The sequence below is a fragment of the Ursus maritimus genome (assembly GCF_017311325.1).
Source record: "Ursus maritimus isolate PB19 chromosome X unlocalized genomic scaffold, ASM1731132v1 scaffold_X1, whole genome shotgun sequence".
In the NCBI taxonomy this organism is placed as follows: domain Eukaryota; kingdom Metazoa; phylum Chordata; class Mammalia; order Carnivora; family Ursidae; genus Ursus; species Ursus maritimus.
In genome coordinates, this window is record NW_024423319.1 from 19,922,482 (window position 1) to 19,942,306 (window position 19,825).

Sequence of the window (19,825 nt, forward strand, 5' to 3'; positions counted from 1 at the left end):
CATTCATCAAAAGCTTTAGCTATGATCTGACGTAGGTACCCAAAATTCAATTTACAAAATATAGAAAAGCCTTATTTTTTTTCCAGAATGCCATCTGTTAAACCATTCCAACATGAGCTAATTCTGTTACACAAAATTTGTAAATAGACTAAAATTTAAAAAAAATGTAGTTGCTTCGTGTTAAAGCACAGATTCAGTCTGATCTATTAATGTAGAGGTTAGAAAGCTATGCATACAGTCAACATTCAGCCTTTTATAGAACCCACACAACACTAACAAATATTCAAGCATAATGAAAACATTACACTTAACTCCTAATTGTCCGGAAAGAAAATCATTCCAAGGCCTGAGAGCTATTCTCCGCTAATATGGGTTCTTGAGCCTCTCCACTCAGTGGGGCAGTTTCTCAGCTAAGACGGGGCACCAGGGCCACTGGGACTGGTGGGGTCGGCAGCTGCTCAGCGACCAGCCACTCAGGCATCAGGGATGCGGCAAATGCTCCTCCCACCTGCAGCTGGCATATCTGCCCAGCTGGATTTGGAACACCAGGAACCCCAGCTGGTCCCACGTGGACAAACATGAAAACCAGATAGCAGGGAAACCTACTGAGAGTGACATACTGTCGTCACTCTTCTGGCTGAGCAGATTATCCAATTTCTACTAATCCAAAGCCCTGCCTTCCTCTGGTAGTCCTAATCAACAGCATCAGATGGCTTGGATGAAGTACAGCATGATAGCCAAATTTCAATTATATGGCCTCTTGAATCACTTTCTGCACTTGGTGCGTTATGAGAGAGAGAAAAGAGGAACGGAGGCCAGAGCCCTTAAGCAAGGAGCATGTATTAAGAATTAATTAGGATCTTTATTATAGTTCTTGAACTGTCTGTAGGACTTGGTGCCTGGCAAGGACCATGATTTTGAGAGATTGTTGACTGAGGGTAGTCTGGGATACCAAATGTAGCTCACCCATACTTGTGAAAATCTACTATCTTTTACAAGCAGGCACAGATAACTATAACAAACTGAAACCGCAATTCAGGCAAATGCTACTACTGCAACATAAGCATGGTTTAATAGTTTGTTGACATTAAAACAAGGTTAGTCTTAGCCTTAACAAAGATGAAGCACATAAGTTTTTAATTTGTTAATTGACTCAACAAGTATTTACTGAGCACCTGTTATATTCCAGGACTGTGCTGGGGAAGCAGTGGTGAGTAAAAGAGCCCCAGTCTCTGCTGACAAGGAGCTTATCACTCTCAACTTGAGAATAAACAGAGAATACAAATTAAGGACCAAAAAATGAGGCTGCCCATACAACATTCTGGAGTTGTGCAGTTTTTTGCATTGTAGTATCACTGCTAGCGCTGACTACCCACAGGCAGTACCTAAATACAGACGCAAATTGTGAAGGTGGGGTACTGACTATCAGACATTCTCTGAAGTTCAGAATATGATCGAAGAAAATATAGGCATTTATTATAATAAAATGTAAAAACACAATATGTAATACAGTTAAATAACCAAATGGAACTGAATTTTTAAAAAAAGGATCCTAAAGACAGTTTTTCCTCTCAATTACAAAACCATGAGTACATATACAAGGTTCTGGTAAAAATTCTCCCCTGAAGTTCAAATCTAACAGAAAATCATTCACCCTTGTTCCCAAGCAAATGTTTGTTGAGCATCAAGGGGCCAAAGTCTCACTCAAATTAAAAATGCAAAGCTTCCAGGGGCACCTGGGTGGCTCAGTCGGTTAAGCAGCTGCCTCTTGGTTTCAACTCAGGTCATGATCTTGGGGTTGTGGGATCAAGCCCCACGTTGGGCTCCACGCTCAGCACGGAGTCTGCTTCACATTCTTTCCCCCTTCCTCTCCCTCTGCTCCTCCCCCCGGCCCCCATCCCACACACACGTGCTCTCTCTCTCTAAAAATAAATGAATAAACAAAATCTTTAAAGACACGCATGCACGCTTGCTCTCTAAAATAAATAAATAAACAAAATCTTTAAAGAAATGCAAAGCTTCTTGGTACATTGAAAATGAATTAAGGACTCAATGCTGCTTACCTTGTAGTCTCTGGATACATTTTCTGATGTCACTGAACCTGAAATCTGACTAGAAATTGTAGCAGCTATAAGCTGTTTACACCATTCAACATGTGATCCTGTAGGACTAAAAGAAATAGTGTGATTAAAATATTTTAAGACTCAGCTCTCAGTGAAAAAAAATGAGCACTGACTAGGGATATTTGTACTTTTTTTTAGAAAACAAACTTTTATCAGACTATTTGGTTACCTTTACATTTAATATAAGAACTGAAATACTGACAATCAGGAAGTAAGATTAGGTTCCAGGCTGATTTTAAATGAATCAATTTTTTTTATGTTTAAGAGTCTAGGCATTAGACAGTTAAGCATGTTATTCTCTATCATTTAATGGCATTTTACTATATTACAACTATATGGAGTGAATATTCTTAATGTAATGTATATGGAATATTAACTCTAAAGTGAAAGTTGTTTTATGGCATATGTTTTTCAAATAGACTTTTAATGGAACAGTTGATTATGTGAGTTTAAAAAGACCAGATTAGACAAATGACATCCTGCATGTAGTAATACTGCTACCTTACATTTCTGTAAGTGCACTGACAGCTTACAAAGGCTCTTCCGGTCTGTTATGATATCACAGCCTCAAAACCACAGCATGATAAGAAGGCAGATCAGGGACCAGCCAACATGTTTCTGAGATGAGAAAACTGAGGCACCAGAGGTGACCCGCCCTATCAGAACGTGGTGGGCCTGGGGCGCCTGGGTGGCACAGCGGTTAAGTGTCTGCCTTCGACTCAGGGCGTGATCCCGGCGTTATGGGATCGAGCCCCACATCAGGCTCCTCTGCTATGAGCCTGCTTCTTCCTCTCCCACTCCCCCTGCTTGTGTTCCCTCTCTCGCTGGCTGTCTCTATCTCTGTCAAATAAATAAATAAAATCTTTAAAAAAAAAAAAAACGTGGTGGGCCTGCCTCCAGCTCCACTGAGGCTGTCCTTCCAGGACACAACACAACCAAGAGTGACCGACTCACTGAACTGTAAGGCAAAACAGAGGCCAGCCCCACAGAGGCCAGCCACTGCCTTATACGAGAACACAGTCCTGCAAGGAAAATGGCATCTTCCGCTTGCATGGTGCTCTCTGCATTTCCACACACCAAAGCCTCATAGTGGCCCATTTTACAGATGAGAAAAGCAAGGCTCCAGCATTTGACCAAGGTCACATGACTGGTAAGTGGTCTGGCTGTGCCCACCTGACCTAAAGGAACACAGAAGCAGACTAGGCAGTGAGGGAATTAAAAATTGCCCCCAAGGGGCCAAGCTCCTCATCAAAGTACTGAAGGAATCAAGCAAAGGGCAAAAGATGCTCACTAAAGTTCACCCTGCAGGTAGCTTTCACCTATAAAAATCTCATCACTAATTAAATCCACACTCATACATTGGAAAGACTGAAAAAAGTGGAATCCCTAGGCAGTATGTGAAATAACCTAAACAGTAAAATGAAGATATCTAATGTTCTCTACTAGTGATCTAAATTTCTGCCTCTGATCAAGATAGCCCAGGGGTAAGCAGCAGGGCTGAAAACATAAGTAAAAACATGCACTGAATGAGCAGACATTCCTATCATATGTCATAAATCTATTTACTACAATTTCTAACTGAGAGGAAAGGAGGGAAAGGGGAGGGATTTTAGTTTCTTTTTTAAAGGCTAAGTCCCCTTTATTGCCAGTTATATCATACTTTTCTCATCACAATGCCTTCTTCCCTGCCAGCACCCACCCCTGATTGCAAATCTAACAGTAGGAACCTGCCTGGTCACCCACTGTGGGTGACCTGTTGTTACCATCTGCCCAGCATCCCTTCCTCCTTCTTCTGATAAGGACACTTCTCTACTGGGGGAAACTGTACTTCCCCACTTCACAGGATTCTCGGGGGGGAGGAGAGTGGGGCTAAACCTTGCTCTTCCTGAGAAGACTGTAGGGGAGTGACCTGGACCAGGCCAGTCCCAGGCTTTCCTCTTAGATCCCAAGCACCGCTGGAGGCCACTCCCCACCCCCACCACCTTGAGGAACCCACAGAGATAAAGAATGGGACAAGAAAAAAGCAAGAGATGAGGAGCCCCAACAATGCTGTGTGCAACTCTGGCTCCAAATGTGCCTGTGGCCATCTTTCCTCGTCTGCAGCAGCAATGTGCACCAAGACATTTCCTTTTCGGCTTAAGTTAGAATGAGTTGTGTTTTTTGTCACTTGCAACCAGAAGTGTCCTGGCCAACACAGTCACAAACAGCATGGTATAGTGGGCTGGTAGACAGGAGGCTTGGATCCGAGTCCTGCTTCTGTTACTAGCTAGCTCTGTGACCTTGAGCAAGCCACATCCTCTTGCAGGACCGCAGCTTTGTCGTCATGAAGTACAGTATTCAGGAGAGAGGGGAGGGCTCCTCAGTCCGTGGGGCAAGGCTGAACCTTGCCAGGTTCCACTCTAGGAGTCACTCTTCAAAGAAGAGTATGAATCAGAGCCTGTCACGATGGCAGATCACAGAAGGCAGGCCAGGCCCCCCTGTGCAATCTCCCACCACTCTCCTGGTAGTAAGAACCACCGGCAGCCTGGAGGAGGCCAGCTCTGCTTCTCCAACCTGGATTCTCCTGATCTGGATGCCCGCGATCCAAGGAGACATCTGTACTAGTCGGTCCTGAGACCCTGCCAACTCAACCTGTCGAAACCAGCATCAGGTGCTCAGCCTGCAACCCACTCCCCCATCCCTGTGTTTCCTAGGTCAGGGAAGAGCACAGTCAGTTAGTTACCCCGGTACCCCATGCCCAAAAGCTGGGGTCGACCTTGGAGCCCGCCCCCCACTTCAGTTCACTCTCACATCTGAATGCTCACCAAGCCACGTCACTCTCATAGGCTAGGATCCTGAGAATGCACCTTACTCAGTTCCTAACTGCAACTCCCTTTTCCAGACACCCATCATTCTTCTGTGTTCTCCTCCTGCCTCCTGAATTTAGGCCCCATCTCTAGGCCAAAGACTCTCAAATTTAGGTCTCCAGCGCCGACAACACCCCTGAACTCCAGGTCCATATAAACCAACTGCCTCTTTGACCTCTGCTCTGAGACATACAACTGGCATGTCAGAACCAGTATGTCTAGGGCCGAGAGCCTACTAATTTCCTAACCATGTTCCTTTCAGAGGCTTCCTCATCTCGGCAACACCATTTTCCCACAAGCCAAAAATCCTGGCATCTTGATTCTTCTCTCCTACCCAACAACCAATCTTCAGCAAACCCTATTGGCTCTACCCTGCAGGTTTTCTTCAAATTATATCTACAATCTGACCACTTCTCCCTTCCTCTACCCCAATGCTCTGTCTAGGCCACCATCCTCTCTCACTTGGATGACTGTAATAGTCTCCTACCTGCTAGTCTCTCTGCTTCAACCCCTTCCCCCCTTTCAGTCTGTTGTCCACAAAGCAGCTATAGGGAGCTCACTGAAATCTACACCAGAGTATGCCACTCCTTTGCTCCAAAAGCCCCAGTGGATCCCCACGACTCTCCACCATCTGTCCCTGTGACCTCTCTGACCTCAACCCCTACTCCTCTCTCCCTAGCTCCCTCCCCACTAGGGACACTGGTCTCCTTGCTGATCCTTGCACACTTCGCACACTCCCACCCGGGGTGCACAGGCCTCTGCCTGGAATGCTGTGCCCCTCAATATCTATATGACTGGATCCCTCCCTTCTTTAGGGGCAGTACTTTAATGTCACCTTTCTCAGCCAGGCTTTCCTTGACCATCCTGGGTAAAATTCCAATTCACCCCCCAAACTGCAGGCCCCCAACACCTCATATCCCCCTCCCAACTTACTTTTTCCCTAGCACTTGTCACCATCTAACAGAGAATACAGTTTACTTGTTTTTTGTCTGCCTCTATCACCAAACATACTCTCCACCAGGGCAGTGATTTGTGTGTGTCCGTTCCCTGTCAAATCCTCCAGACTCCCACAGTGCCCGACACAGAGCAGGCGCTCATATATAAGTGAGCGAATGATTAGCATTTCCATAGGCTACTCGAGTGGTAAGACTCCCTGCCTCCAGTCCATTCACCACACCACTGCAGAACGAATGTTCTCAAACATCAATCCCATCCGTAGCTCACCTGATGGAAATCCTTTTGTGGTCCCTAGAGGTAGGGTGACCACATAATTTCCCAACCAAACCAAGACACTACTGTGAGTTGAAGGAGTATGCTCGCTATTAATAATTGCACCTGCTCCACCAGTAAACCAGCACCATCCTGGGCAAGAGAGACCACCTGGCCCAACCTACTTGCAGCTATAGGTAGTTGTTAAAAGTGCAGAATTCCAGGCTCTACCCCAGAGGTGGACAGACTAGACTTAGGGTGGGACCCAAGAATCTGCCCTTGGATCCAGCACTGGATTACACAGAACCATGCTCCTGAGAAGAATGGCAAAGAAGAGCACAATTCCCTAGAAAGGCACCCAAGCCCCTTCAAGATCTGGCCCCTGCCTTCCCACACATCTTCTGTCTTACCAGTTCCCCACGTCTAGTATCGCCTGCACGACTGCACATTCCACTCCCATGGCCAAAAAGTCCTCCCCACCCTGTCCCCTGGCTAACTTCTCATTCGTCGCCATTCAATTCAAATGTCAGCTTCCTCAGAAGGCCTCCTTCCCTTAACTGACCATAATCCCCAGCCCCCCTCCACTAAAAATAAATCAAACACCTCACCTCCATGTGCCCACAGTGCAGTGGATCACAACTGAGTCTGCAGAGGTTTTCTGAAAAATACTACCGCCTGGCCCTCACCCCGAATCTCCTGAATCAGAAGCCTTAAGGAGTGGGGCCTGGTCACCTGGAGTACTTAAAAAGCTTCTCAGATGATCCCCATCCTGAGTACTTCTGTGTGTACCCCTACCCCAGCACTCAGCACATTCGATTTAAATTGCTGGTTTGTTCATATTCTTCACTAGATGGTAAGCCAGAGAGAGCAAAAGCCATCTTGTATTATTCTCTAACTCTCCAAGCCCTCATACATTGTAGAATATCTGCAAATGAGTGGAATTCTGACCATTCCAAGTACTATCTTAGCTGTGATTAGTTCTCAGTAAAGCTGACCTCTTGCACCATTAATTGGCAAAAATACAGTGTAATTACAGAGTCAGAAACAAAGGGAGTGTTTCTTGTTGTTCCTATGCTTCGGGAAACTCCCAAAAGTTCAGCTCTCTGTTATGACTAACACAGGCAAGTATGTGCATTTGAAACTGACCAAGCTGCCTTACAACACTCTGTCTCGCCTGACTGCACTCTCGTGCCAGCCAAATAGCCAAGATGTGGGAAAACTGGATATTCCGGGCTATGGGATAACCAACCCATCGCTTGTCCTCGGAGCCTTAAGATGGCCCTTCCAGCTGGACATGGTTGGTTTTCACTTCTGATTTATATTGGCTCTGCAACTGCCTAAGAAGCAGTAGCAGGCTCATGTGTTCACGAAACAATGAACCGGGTTCCTTCAAAGTGTAAAGACTGAAATAAACGATTGTGTGTTCTTGCATCAGGAGCAGCTTGGAAGTTTTCCATCCCAGCTTTTCAAATCAGGGTAACTTTGCCTCCATCTGCACCGGCTCCAGCAGCCACGGGGTTACGTCCTCCAGTCCCCACTCCCAACCCCAACGTCAAAGACCCCTCAAGCAGCGGCGGCGGGATTTTGGTCTTCCAACCCCAGGAGGGAAGGCCACGGGAAAGGAGGAGAGCCCGGGTGAAATTTCCTCCCAAAGGCTCCGTGGCCGCAGCAAGGCCAGCCAGGCATCTTCCAAGGTGCGGCGGGAAGACGCACTGAGAAGATTTGACAGCTGCGAAGCCCCTCAGGGGCGCAGGGAGCCCCAGCCCGCGAGGCGGAAGTGAGCCAGGTGCTCGGCCCGGGAGGTGGGGGCAGGGTCCGGGGTCTCGGGGAGGCGGGGGCGGGAGGGGGACCCGGCAGGGCACCGAGTGGGGCACGACCGGCCTCGACCGGCGCGGCGCGCGGGGCCCTCGGGGGTCGGGGCGCGGGGACCGCGGCAGCCCGGGTGCCGCTTACCTGTCCAGGGTCTCCACGCTGGGCTGCCGGGAGCCGGCGACGGGGCCCCCAGCGCCACGAGGGGGCCTCCTGCCGCCCGCCGGGCCCGGGCCCCCGCCGCCCTCGCTGCCAGCCGCCGCCGCTGCCGCCGCCGCCGCCGCCGCCGCCACCGGCCTGTCCATGGCGCGCCGGGCCCGCCGCCCCGGGCAAGCCGCAGCGAGAGGGGAGCGGAGCCCGGAAGGGCCCGCCGCCGAGCCGTGCCGCGCCGCCCGCCGGCTCAGGCGGCCGCCGCCATTAGCTGTCACCTGGCGGCCCCGCGCTACCCACAAGGCCGCGCGCGGGGCCGGGGGCGGGGAGCGGCGCGCGGGGCCGGCCGCGCCCCCGTCCGCGGAGCCCCACCTGGGCCCAGGCCGCAGGCGTCGGGAGCCCCCGATGGCCCGTGTCCCCTGGCTGCGCGCGGGAACGCGCCCGAGGGCCAGGGAGGTACCGGGCTGCAAAAAAGTTGGGGGACATTTAGGGATTAAAACGGTTTGTTTCCCCTCGATTTTCCTTCCCAGGGAAGCTTTGAGGTGAGGGCCGCCCAGGCCCCTGCGCGTCCATGGTCTTGTTGTCTCAAAGCTCGACCAACTAACTGCAAGACATTTTAGCAACTCCTCCCCACACCATTCTTTCCTCCCTCCCACAAACCCACCTCCCCGCCATCTGTGGGGCCACCGAGTGTTCTGATGCCGCCCTCGGAACTTCCGCCCCTGGTTTATATTAAGAGAAACATTTAACTTCTGTTGCTATGGAAATCCAGCCAATATCTGATGATAAAGGCTCATCCCCTCTCATCTCACCCCTGATTTTGTTAAGGGTGGGGATGGCAATCATGACTAAGCCCTTTGCTGTGATTTCCCTGGATACAGACAACAGAGCTATGACCCTGACGCAAAGCAGACCTGTAGACAGGGAGATACCCATTCCCATCTCAGACCCATTCTGCCTTACCAGCTTAATAACTTCGAACTGAACCTTGAGGATGAGGATGTGATGCCCGGAGGCCCCGCAGCCATTGTACACCCAAGAGGGGGTGACCCTGGGGTGAAAGGGTGACACTGAAGAGGGCTGGGAGGAAGAACGGGGAGATCTCCAGATGCACTGGAGACTCATTTCCTGCAGGCTCTGGTTTTAAATGTTTAATCCACAGACTGAATGTTTCTGTCCACACACACACACACACACACACACACACACACCATTCATATGTTGAAGCCCTAACCCTCAATTGATGGTATTCGGAGATGAGGCCTTTGGGAGGTGATTAGATCATAAAGATGGGGCCCTGGCATGATGAGATTACTGCTCTTGAAAGAAGAGACACCAGAGAGTTTGGTCTCACTCTCTCCATGAGCAGGCACTGTGGAAAGGCCATGTGAGGACACAGTGAGGGACAGCTGTGGGCTAGCCAGGAAGAGGGCTCTCACCAGGAACTGAACCTCAGTCTTGGACTTTTCAGCCTCCAGAACTGTATGCAAGCATCCCAGCTGCCCTGAGACTTGTCAGAAAGAAAATGGTGAAATTTTAATTTTAAACATTTTCAGTACTGTATTCTTCAAGGAGGATTAGGCCATTGAGGAATTCACTGTGACACTGTTAGACTTTCTTTTTTTTTTTTTTTTTTTTTTTTTTTTTTAAATGATTTTTTATTATATTATGTTAGTCACCATACAGTACATCCCCGGTTTCCGATGTAAGGCTTGATGATTCATTAGTTGTGTATAACACCCAGTGCACCATGCAATACGTGCCCTCCTTACTACCCATCACCGGTCTATCCCATTCCCCCACCCCCCCTCCCCTCTGAAGTCCTCAGTTTGTTTCTCATAGTCCATAGTCTCTCATGTTTCATTCCCCCTTCTGATTACCCCCCCTTTCTTTATCCCTTTCTTCCCCTACCGATCAACCTAGTTCTTATGTTCCATAGATGAGAGAAATCATATGATAGTTGTCTTTCTCTGCTTGACTTATTTCACTTAGCATTATCTCCTCCAGTGCTGTCCATGTTGTAGCAAATGTTGAGAACTCGTTCTTTCTGATAGCTGAGTAATATTCCATTTGTATATGGACCACAACTTCTTAATCCAGTCATCTGTTGAAGGGCATCTCGGCTCCTTCCACGATTTAGCTATTGTGGACATTGCTGCTATGAACATTGGTTGCATATGGCCCTTCTCTTCACTACGTCTGTATCTTTGGGGTAAATACCCAGTAGTGCAATGGCTGGATCATAGGGTAGCTCAATTTTAACTTTTAAGGGACCTCCACACTGTTTTCCAGAGTGGCTGTACCAACTGCATTCCCACCAACAATGTAGGAGGGATCCCCTTTCTCCACATCCTCTCCAACAATTGTTGTTTCTTGCCTTGTCTATTTTTGCCATTCTAACTGGCGTAAGGTATCTCAGTGTGGTTTTGATTTGAATTTCCTTGATGGCTAATGATTTTGAACATTTTTCATGTGTCTGTTAGCCATTTGTATGTCTTCATTGGAAAAGTGTCTGTTCATATCTTCTGCCCATTTTTTGATTTGTTTATTTGTTTCTCGTGTATTGAGTTTGAGAAGTTCTTTGTAGATCTTGGATACCAGTCCTTTATCTGTATTGTCATTTGCAAATATATTCTCCCATTCCGTGGGCTGCCTCTTAGTTTTTCTGACTGTTTCCTTGGATGTGCAGAAACTTTTAATCTTGATGAAGTCCCATAAATTCATTTTATCTTTTGTTTCTCTTGCCTTTGGGGATTTGTCATGAAAAAGGTTGCTTTGACCGATGTCGTAGAGGTTGTTGCCTATGTTCTCCTCTAGAATTTTGAGTTCCTGTCTCACATCAGAGTCTTTCATCCATTTGGAGTTTATTTTTGTGTATGGTGTGAGATAGTGGTCAAGTTTCATTCTCTTGCATGTAGCTGTCCAATTTTCCCAGCACCATTTATTGAAGAGACTGTCTTTTTCCCACGGATGTTTTTCCTGTTTTATCAAATATTAGTTGCGCCGAGGGTCCATTTCTGGGCTCTCTATTCTGTTCCATTGGTCTATGTGTCTGTTTTTGTGCCAGTACCATGCTGTCTTTGTGATCACAGCTTTGTAGTACAGCTCGAAATCTGGCATTGTGATGCCCCAGCTTTGTTTTCCTTTTCAACAGTTCCTTGGAGATTCGGGGCCTTTTCTGTTTCCATACAAATTTAAGGACTGTTTGTTGCATTCTTTGAAAAATGTCCTTGGTATTTTGATCGGGATAGCTGAAAGTGTAGATTGCTCTGGGTAGCATGGACATTTTAACTATGTTAATTCTTCCAATCCATGAGCATGGAATATCTTTCCATCTTTTTATGTCTTCCTCAATGTCTTTTAAGAGTGATTTATAGTTTCTAGAATATAGGTCCTTTACGTCTCTGGTTAAGTTAATTCCAAGGTAACGTATGGTTTTTGGTGCAATTGTAAATGGGATGGATTCCCTAATTTCTCTTTCTTCGGTCGTTATTTTGTATAGAAATGCAACTGATTTCTGAGCATTTATTTTGTATCCTGCCACGTTACTGAATTGCTCTATAACTTCTAATAGTTTGGGAGTGGCTTCTTTTGGGTTTTCCATATAGAGTATCATGTCATCTGCAAAGAGAGACATTTTGACTTCTTCTTTGCCAATTTGAATACCTTTGATCCCTTTTTGTCGTCTGATTGCTGTTGCAAGGACTTCTAGTACTATGTTGAATAATAGTGGCGAGAGTGGGCATCCTTGTCGAGTTCCTGATCTTAAGGGAAAGGCTTCCAGCTTTTCCCCATTGGGAATAATATTTGCAGTAGGCTTTTCATAGATGGCTTTTATGAGATTGAGAAATGTACCTTGTATTCCTACACTCTGAAGGGTTTTAATCAGGAAAGGATGCTGTATTTTGTCAAATGCTTTTTCGGCATCGATTGAGAGGATCATATGGTTCCTGAGTCTTTTCTTGTTGATATGATGTATCACGCTGATTGATTTGCGAATATTGAACCACGCTTGCATCCCAGGTATGAATCCCACTTGATCGTGATGGATAATCCTTTTAATGTACTGTTGAGTTCTATTAGCAAGTATCTTGTTGAGGATTTTGGCGTCCATATTCATTAGGGAAATCGGTCTGTAATTCTCCTTTTTGATGGGGTCTTTGCCTGATTTGGGGATCAAGGTAATATTGGCCTCATAGAATGAATTTGGTAGCTTTCCTTCTGTTTCTATTTTTGAAATAGCTTTGGAGAATAGGTATTATTTCTTCTTTGAATGTTTGGTAGAATTCCCCAGGAAAACCGTCTGGGCCTGGAGTTTTGTTATTTGGAAGGTTGTTTATCACTGACTCAATTTCTTCATAATTAATTGGCCTGTTTAAGGAATCAATTTCTTCTGGTTTCAATCTTGGTAGTTTATAGGTTTCCAGGAAGGATTCCATCTCTTCCAGATTGCTTAGTTTATTGGCATATAGCTTGATAAAAATTTCTAATAATCCTTCATTTCAATGTGCTCTCGTCGTGACCTCTCCTTTTCGTTCATAATTTTATAATCTGGGTCCTTTCTCTTTTCTTTTGGATAAGTCTTGCCAGGGGTCTGTCAATTTTATTGATTCTCTCAAAGAACCACTTCTAGTCCTGTTGATCTGCTCTACTGTACTTCTGGTTTCTGCGATTGATTTCAGCTCTAATTTTGGTCAACTGCTTCCTCGTGAGTGGATTGGCCTGTCCCTCTGTTGCTGTTCAGCTTCTTGAGGTGAGAATATAAAAACTGCATTTTAGATTTTTCTATTCTTTTGAGTGAGAGCTTGGATGGCTATGTATTTCCCCTTAGGACTGCCTTTGCAGTATCCCATAGGTTTTGGACTGTTGTATTTTCATTCTCATTGGTCTCCATAAATTGTTTAATTTGATTTTTGATTTCCTGGTTTATCGAGTCATTCACGGCAGGATGGTTCTTAGTCTCCAAGTGTTTGAGTTTCTTCCAAATTTTTCCTTGTGGTTGAGTTCCAATTTCAGAGCGTTGTGGTCTGAGAATATGCAGGGATAATTTCAATCTTTTGGTATCGGTTGAGACCTGTTTTGTGTCCCAGAACATGGTCTATTCTTGAGAATGTTCCATGGGCATTAGAATAGAACGAGTATTCTTTGGTTCTGGGGTGTAGTGTTCTATATATATCTATGAGGTCCAACTGCCGAGTATGGCATTCAAAGCCTTTGATTCTTTGCTTAGTTTTTGCCAGGGTGTTCTGTCTATTTCTGATAGTGGAGTGTTGAGGTCCCCTACTATTAATGTATTTTTATTTATATGTCTCTTTATTCTGGTTAAGAGTTGGCTTGTGTATCTTGCTGCTCCCTGTTGGGGGCATATATATTTATAATTGTCATATCCACTTGTTGAATACTTCCCTTAAGAATAATATAGTGCCCTTCTGCGTCTCTAACTATAGTCTGTAGTTTAAAATCCAATTTATCTGATATGAGAATTGCTACCCCCACTTTCTATTGAGGTCCATTTGCGTGAAAGATGGTACTCCATCCCCTTACTCTCAGTCTGAATGCATCTTTGGGTTTGAAATGAGTCTCTTGTAGACAGCAAATGGATGGGTCATTTCTTTTTATCCAATCTGCAACCCTGTGGCGTTTATGGGATCGTTCAAACCATTTACATTAAGACTGATTACTGAGAGATATGATTTTAATGTTGCCATGTTGCCAGTAAAGTCTTTGTTTGTATTGGCTGTGACTTTCTGTTCTGTATCACTCTTGGGGCCTTTTTACTTTTATAGAACCCCCCGTAATATCTCCTGTAGGGCTGGTTTCGTGGTTACAAAATTGGTTAGTGACTGGCGATTCTGAAATGTCTTTATTTCTCCATCAATTCTGAATGACAGCCTTGCTGGATAAAGGATCCTTGGCTGCATGTTTTTCTCTGAAAGAGCTTTAAATATGCTCCCCAACCCTTTCTCTCATTCCAGGTCTGTGTAGACAGGTCTGACGTAATTCTGATGCTTTTGCCTTGGTACGTGAGAAATTTCTTTGCCCTGGCCGCTTTCAATACTGTATCCTTGCATCTAATTTTGACTGAAATGCACTATGACGTGACGTGGCTGGGTTTGTCGTGGTTGAGCTTGGGAGGGTCCTCTTGCCTCTTGAGACGAATGTTTGTTTCCCTTGCTAGATTAGGGAAGTTTTCAGCACAATTTGTTCAAATATCTCTTCTAGACCTCTGTTTTCCCTCACCCCGGGGGATGCCGATGATTCTAACATTGGATCGTTTCATTGAGTCAGTAATCTCCCGTAACCTACATTCGTGGCGTAGTTTTTAAGACCATCTTCTATTTTCATTTTTTCCTCTATTAACCCATCCTCCAATTCACTAACCCGTTCCTCTGCTTCTGCGACTGGCCGTCAGAGCCTCTAGTTTTGCCTGCATTTGGCTCATAGAATTTTTAATTTCTGTCAGATTCGCTCTCATTTCTGTCCTTAGGGATTCTATATTCTCAGTAACCTTTTCGTTAATAGTTTTTTCAATTCTACTCATCATTTTGACCATCGTTACTCTGAATTCCATTTCTGATAATTTGGTTACATCCATATCCATTATTTCTGTGGCAGAGGCCACAGACTCACTGTCTTTTCTTGCTGGGGGGGCTTCTCCTTCTTGTCATTCTGATGAAGAGAGGTTGCGGGGTTTCCAGAGCCCAAATTATTGACTGGGTCCCAGGCCGTGCCCCTTGTTTTATAGGGATCTTAGGGATGTGGGCTTCTTCTTTAAAGATTTTATTTATTTATTTATGTGGCAGCCAACCAGCGAGAGAGGGAACAGAAGCAGGGGAGTGGGAGAGGAAGAAGCAGGCTCCCAGCGGAGGAGCCCGGTGAGGACTCCTTTCGAACGCCCGGATCACGCCCTAAGCTGAAGGCAGGCGCTCAATGACTGCGCCACCCAGGCGCCCGGGTTGTGGGCTTCTTGATTTTTCAGCCTGCCTTCTGTGTTCTGGGGGAGGGGCCTGCCGCGCCGATACTCAGGCAGCCATGTTTGGGTAGAGTCTCGGCGTCCCCTGCGAGGGGGGATGGGGATGGGCACTCCTGAGCCGGTTCCAGGCTTTTGTTCTCTGGCGGCTTTCCCTGGCGGTTTGCTGTGCCTCTTCTGAGAGTCAGAGCAGCAGCGGCCGAATTTCAGCCTCTGTCACAGAACAGAGGGATTGCGGCCCGTTCTCTACTAATGTTCTGGCCACTTTAACTCTGTTCCTGTGGTGCTGCTCAACCCTGCAGCGTCCCGGGATGTGCGCCCCACACCCGGCGTCCCAGCCCTCACTTCCAGGGCCGGCGCGTCTCTGTCCTTTGTGTTTCTAACGCCGCCAGCCGCCACGCGCCGCCCAGCGCATCCCATCTCCCGGTCTCAGTCTGGATCCAGCGCGCACCGGGATTCCGGGGTTCCGCGAGATGCCTGGTGGCGCGCCCGGCTCCACGGTCTCAGTCTGCTGTTTTCCGGTGCCGTCCGTGAGCCCTCCCGGCTCTCCGTGCAAGTGGCTACCGCTTCCCGGCGCCCGACGCGGCGCTCCCTCCTTCCGTTTATCTTCCGATATCTGTGCACAGTTTCATGGCTCCCCGCTTCGTACCTCAATACTCAGCGCTGGAGATGTTCATTTGTAGAGATCCAGATGTGTCTTCCTGCGTCTCAGGCTGGTTCCATGGTTGTTTAGGCTGGTCTGGTACCTATCCAGCTCAACTCGGAGGACCGGCTGAAAACGGTGTCTCCTACTCCTCCGCCATCTTAACTCCTCCCCCTGCAAGTCACTGTTAGACTTTCAATTCCATTAAGCAAGCATAGGACTTCCGGGACAGAGAAGCAATCAGATATATTGCTGCCTAATAAGTTCATAGTCAAGTGACATTACCTGCTGGTGAGTGCCATGGTGGCGGCAAGTCCATGGGGCTGTGGGAGGAGAGGGGTTAGGAAGGCTTCCGAGAAAAGTACACGCAAAGCTGAATCTTCAAGTCGTTGCAGGCAGAAGCAACAGTTATGGACAAAGGTGTGGAGTTGATCAAACAGCTTATGTGCAAGTGAACTCTAAGAGATTTCCTGTGGCTGAAGCATAAAGTCAGACAAGGCAAGTGAGAAGGTCAACTGGAGGCCAACAGGGCCAAGACATGGAGCATCTGTTATGCTAGATTAAGAATTCCTCACTCTGTGCTGGATTCCGGAGCAGGCAGGGCTCCGCGCACTTGGAGAAATACTATAGTATAGTCGCTCTTGTGGTAGACTGCACCTCCAAAGACAACTGCAACAATATCCCCCATTCCACAGGCTCTTTTGCAACGTGACCTTGCAACTCCTATAGCAAAAGGTACAATCTATGTCCCTCCCATAACCTCTTTGGACCAATAGAACATGGCAGAAGGGGTGCTGTGTAACTTCCAGGGCTTGGCCTTCAGGGAGCTGCAACTTCTGCCTCTGATTTTGGGAATGCTCTTTCTTGGAACTCGGCTGCCACACTGTGAGGAAACCCAACCAGCCACACAGAAAGGCCCATGTGGAAGAGAACCAAGGCTCCTAGCCAACAGCCCCAACTGAGTTCCCCAGCCAGCAGCCAGCACGAGCTGCCAGCCACGTGAGTGAGGACATTTCAGGCCTTCTAGCCATCCCAGTAGTCCAGCCAACACCCAGTGAAGCTGGGGACTCATTCTGTCAAACCACAGATTTTTGAGAAATAAAGTGGTGTTTTAAGCCACAAGGTTTTGAGATGATTTTTGTGCAGCGGTAGAGTACCCAAACACTGCTCTTGCCGTCTGGCCACACTCAGCCAGGAATCCACGCCCAAACCGTCGCTGCCCTCTGAGAAAGGTACGACGTGCTATGAGGTCCGCAGCTGTGGAGGATCCAAGGTTTCCCCCCCACTAGCCTCCTACTATGCTGACCGTCTGACAGAAGACAGGAGGCCTCTGGGTCAGAAATAAAGACAGTGTATTTTTACTCACAGCAAAAACAACAGCCAGGCAACATCTCGGACGGATTCACCCAGCCCCAATCTCCACAGGGTGACATGCTCTTTTGCGATGCGACCTTGCCATGCCCACGTCAACAGGTGGAGTCTACTCCCCTCTCTTGAAGGTGGCCTGGCCCCGTGATCTCCTTTCACCATCAGGGGGCCAGATGGTATCTGCACATGCAATGGCGTGCACCACGGATGGGGAAACCCAAATCTGGGAAACTTGGATCTTCTGTAGGGCTGCTAGTGACCTGCGTAGTCTCTCTTCCAGGGGGAGGAATTCCTCATCATCCTGGAAGGCGAGTAATTTTCTGGGGAGGGGGAAGGAGACATCTTTACCTTCACTCCTCTGAACTCTGGGAGAGGGAGATGTCTCTAAGCTTTACTGTCTTGGAATACCTCCTGACACCAACTTTCTTAACGTGGCTGTAAATTCATCAGCCAGAGCACCGGGACAGCGCAGAAACCTGCCGGAGCCATGGAGGCTTGTGTCCCAGCATCCATGTGGCCCAAACTCCTCTATCCTGCCAGGCCCACATCGGGCCCTGCTCAGAATCATTGGGTTGAGCACCCTGCCTTCCCAGGGCTCCCTGTCAGGGATCAGACGGCCACTGGTGTGGTGGGAGACATGGGGAGGAGTGAGTTGTCGGGCCCACGCTGCTGCTCCCCTGGCCAAAACTGAGGCACCCTTGTCCTGCCAGCTGCACTCTGAGGCCCCTGCAGGGGCCTGTATTTTAGGAGCTTGGCGGGGCAGGGGAAGCTGCGAATCCACATTTTATGAAGCGCCTCAAGTGAGTCTGACACAGATGGTCTGAAGATCACACTTGGACATACCATTGGAGGTGACAAGGAGCCACAGCCAGGTCTCACAGGAGGGTGACTGATCATATTTACACTTTAGAAGCACAGCTGGGATTGCACGACGCAGGCTGGACTGGAGGAGCCAGAGTGGCTGTGGGAAGACCATTTCAGAAGCTGATGTATGAGGGCCTGACATCAAACAGGACTCAGTGACTGACGGGATGCTGGGCATGAAGAAGAGAGGGAGGGAGAGGTTAAGAGATGGGTCAAGGCTGGCACCAAGATGTCAGACGTGGATAACTGGATAGAGCATGAGAGTGGTCACTGAGCTAAGGAATGTGGGGTGACAAGCAGCTGAGAGAGGTGAGTGAGTAGAACGAGTTCATTTTGGATGTGTTAAGTTGACCCTGCCCTCAGTCCCGGCCCACATGGTGCTTTTGTGTGCATTGGGAAATGAGACCCCTTCCTCACAACACTGGACCGCTGTTTGTCATAAAATTGTTATGATGTGCCAGTGTTGTCAAAGTTCAACCTTTGACTGCTGTATGCCCACAAAGGGCCATGACAGACCTAGAAATCCATGAGGCTTTCACTGTGAGTGGTCCCCCTTAGGTGTGACCCCCTCGGGCCCTGCATGACCTGCACAATGATGCATGTGGCCTTGACGGGTGCCTGTGGGTTATCCAGGTGAGATGTCCAATAGACTGTTGGTCACAGGGGCCTGGAGCTCAGGAGAGAGAGTTTGCAGGTCAGTTTGAAAACAGAGAAACTCTTTGAAATTTCATCTTCAGCTCCACAGTTCGGTAACTATGGATGAGGCTACCATGTTCGTTTCTGAAAAAGGAATCAAGCAAATGAAAGTGGGCCTGAGGATTCCTTATCAAATGAGCTTCTCAAAAACATCATTTTGCTAGGAATGAGCAAATCTCATCTTCTGCGGGACAACACATGAGTGCCCCTGCAAAGAAATGGTCCCATGTTTGGAGGGGTCCTAATGGCAATGCAAAAGAGTAAGATTTTGATGCAGTCTTTGCACAGTAGAGGCCATCCGCATCATAAAGCAGAGCCTGGCACTGTCTGTGGCTCCAGCCCAGGGAGGGTGTTCAGTTCGTGGTGTTCGTTTTTGTGTCTATTATTGTGCTGTTTATCCCAAGGCAATTCCTGGTGAATGTCGCAACAGATGGACTTAGGTTCTGTGTGTCCTTGCAAAACATTGCCGCCTGGGATCCAGGTTTGTAACAAGTCCAGCGTTAACCCCATTCATTCCAGAAGCACCATCTAGCCACATTTTAAAATGTTCACTTCTCTACATGTATGTTTCAAGACTTTTCTCAATACAGTATTAGGCACTGGATTCATTTTCTATCTCTGCCATGAGAAATTACCACAAACTTAGGAGCTTAAACCACACACATCTGCTTTCTCAAAGTTTCTGTAGGTCAAAAGTCCCGGTGGGCTCAATTGGGTCCTCTGCTTAGGGTATCACAAGGTTGAAATCAAGGTGTTAGCAGGGCTGGGCTCTTTTCTGGAGGCTCTGAGGAAGAATCCAGCTCATTCAGCTCTCACAGGCTGCCTTCATTCCTTCTTGTGCTTTCCATGTGGCCCCCGCTCCAGCAATGGTAGGTCAAGCCCCTCTTATTCTTTGATTTCTCTGACTTCCTCTCCTAAAGCATCTCTTCTGCTGCCAGCCAGAGAAAATTCTCTGCTTTTAAGGACTTGTGTGATTGAATAGGACCCACCTGAATGACACAGGATACAGACCCCAGCTTGAAGTCTGTAACCTTAATTATACCTGCAAATCCCTGCCCTTTGCCATGTAACATAACATATTCACAGGTTCAGGGATTAAGGCGTGGACATATTGGGGGAACCAGAATGCCTACCAAGGATACCAGGT

General features: G+C 47.6%; 1 protein-coding gene across 3 annotated transcripts in view; it reads right to left on the reverse strand.

The window, feature by feature from the left end:
- Nucleotides 1-8,231, reverse strand: part of MTMR1 (myotubularin related protein 1) — a 71,277-nt gene extending 63,046 nt beyond the window's left edge. For 2 of the 3 annotated variants that reach the window (XM_040628092.1, XM_040628106.1), the window contains exons 1-2: nt 8,132-8,231; nt 2,064-2,169 (exon numbers count right to left, since the gene is read on the reverse strand). The gene's annotated coding sequence lies outside the window, so the exon portion shown is untranslated. Of the gene's footprint in view, nt 1-1,175; nt 1,252-2,063; nt 2,170-8,131 lie in introns of those variants that run through there. The other variant, XM_040628097.1, reaches the window with a different exon arrangement.
- Between the last annotated feature and the right edge of the window lie 11,594 nt (nt 8,232-19,825).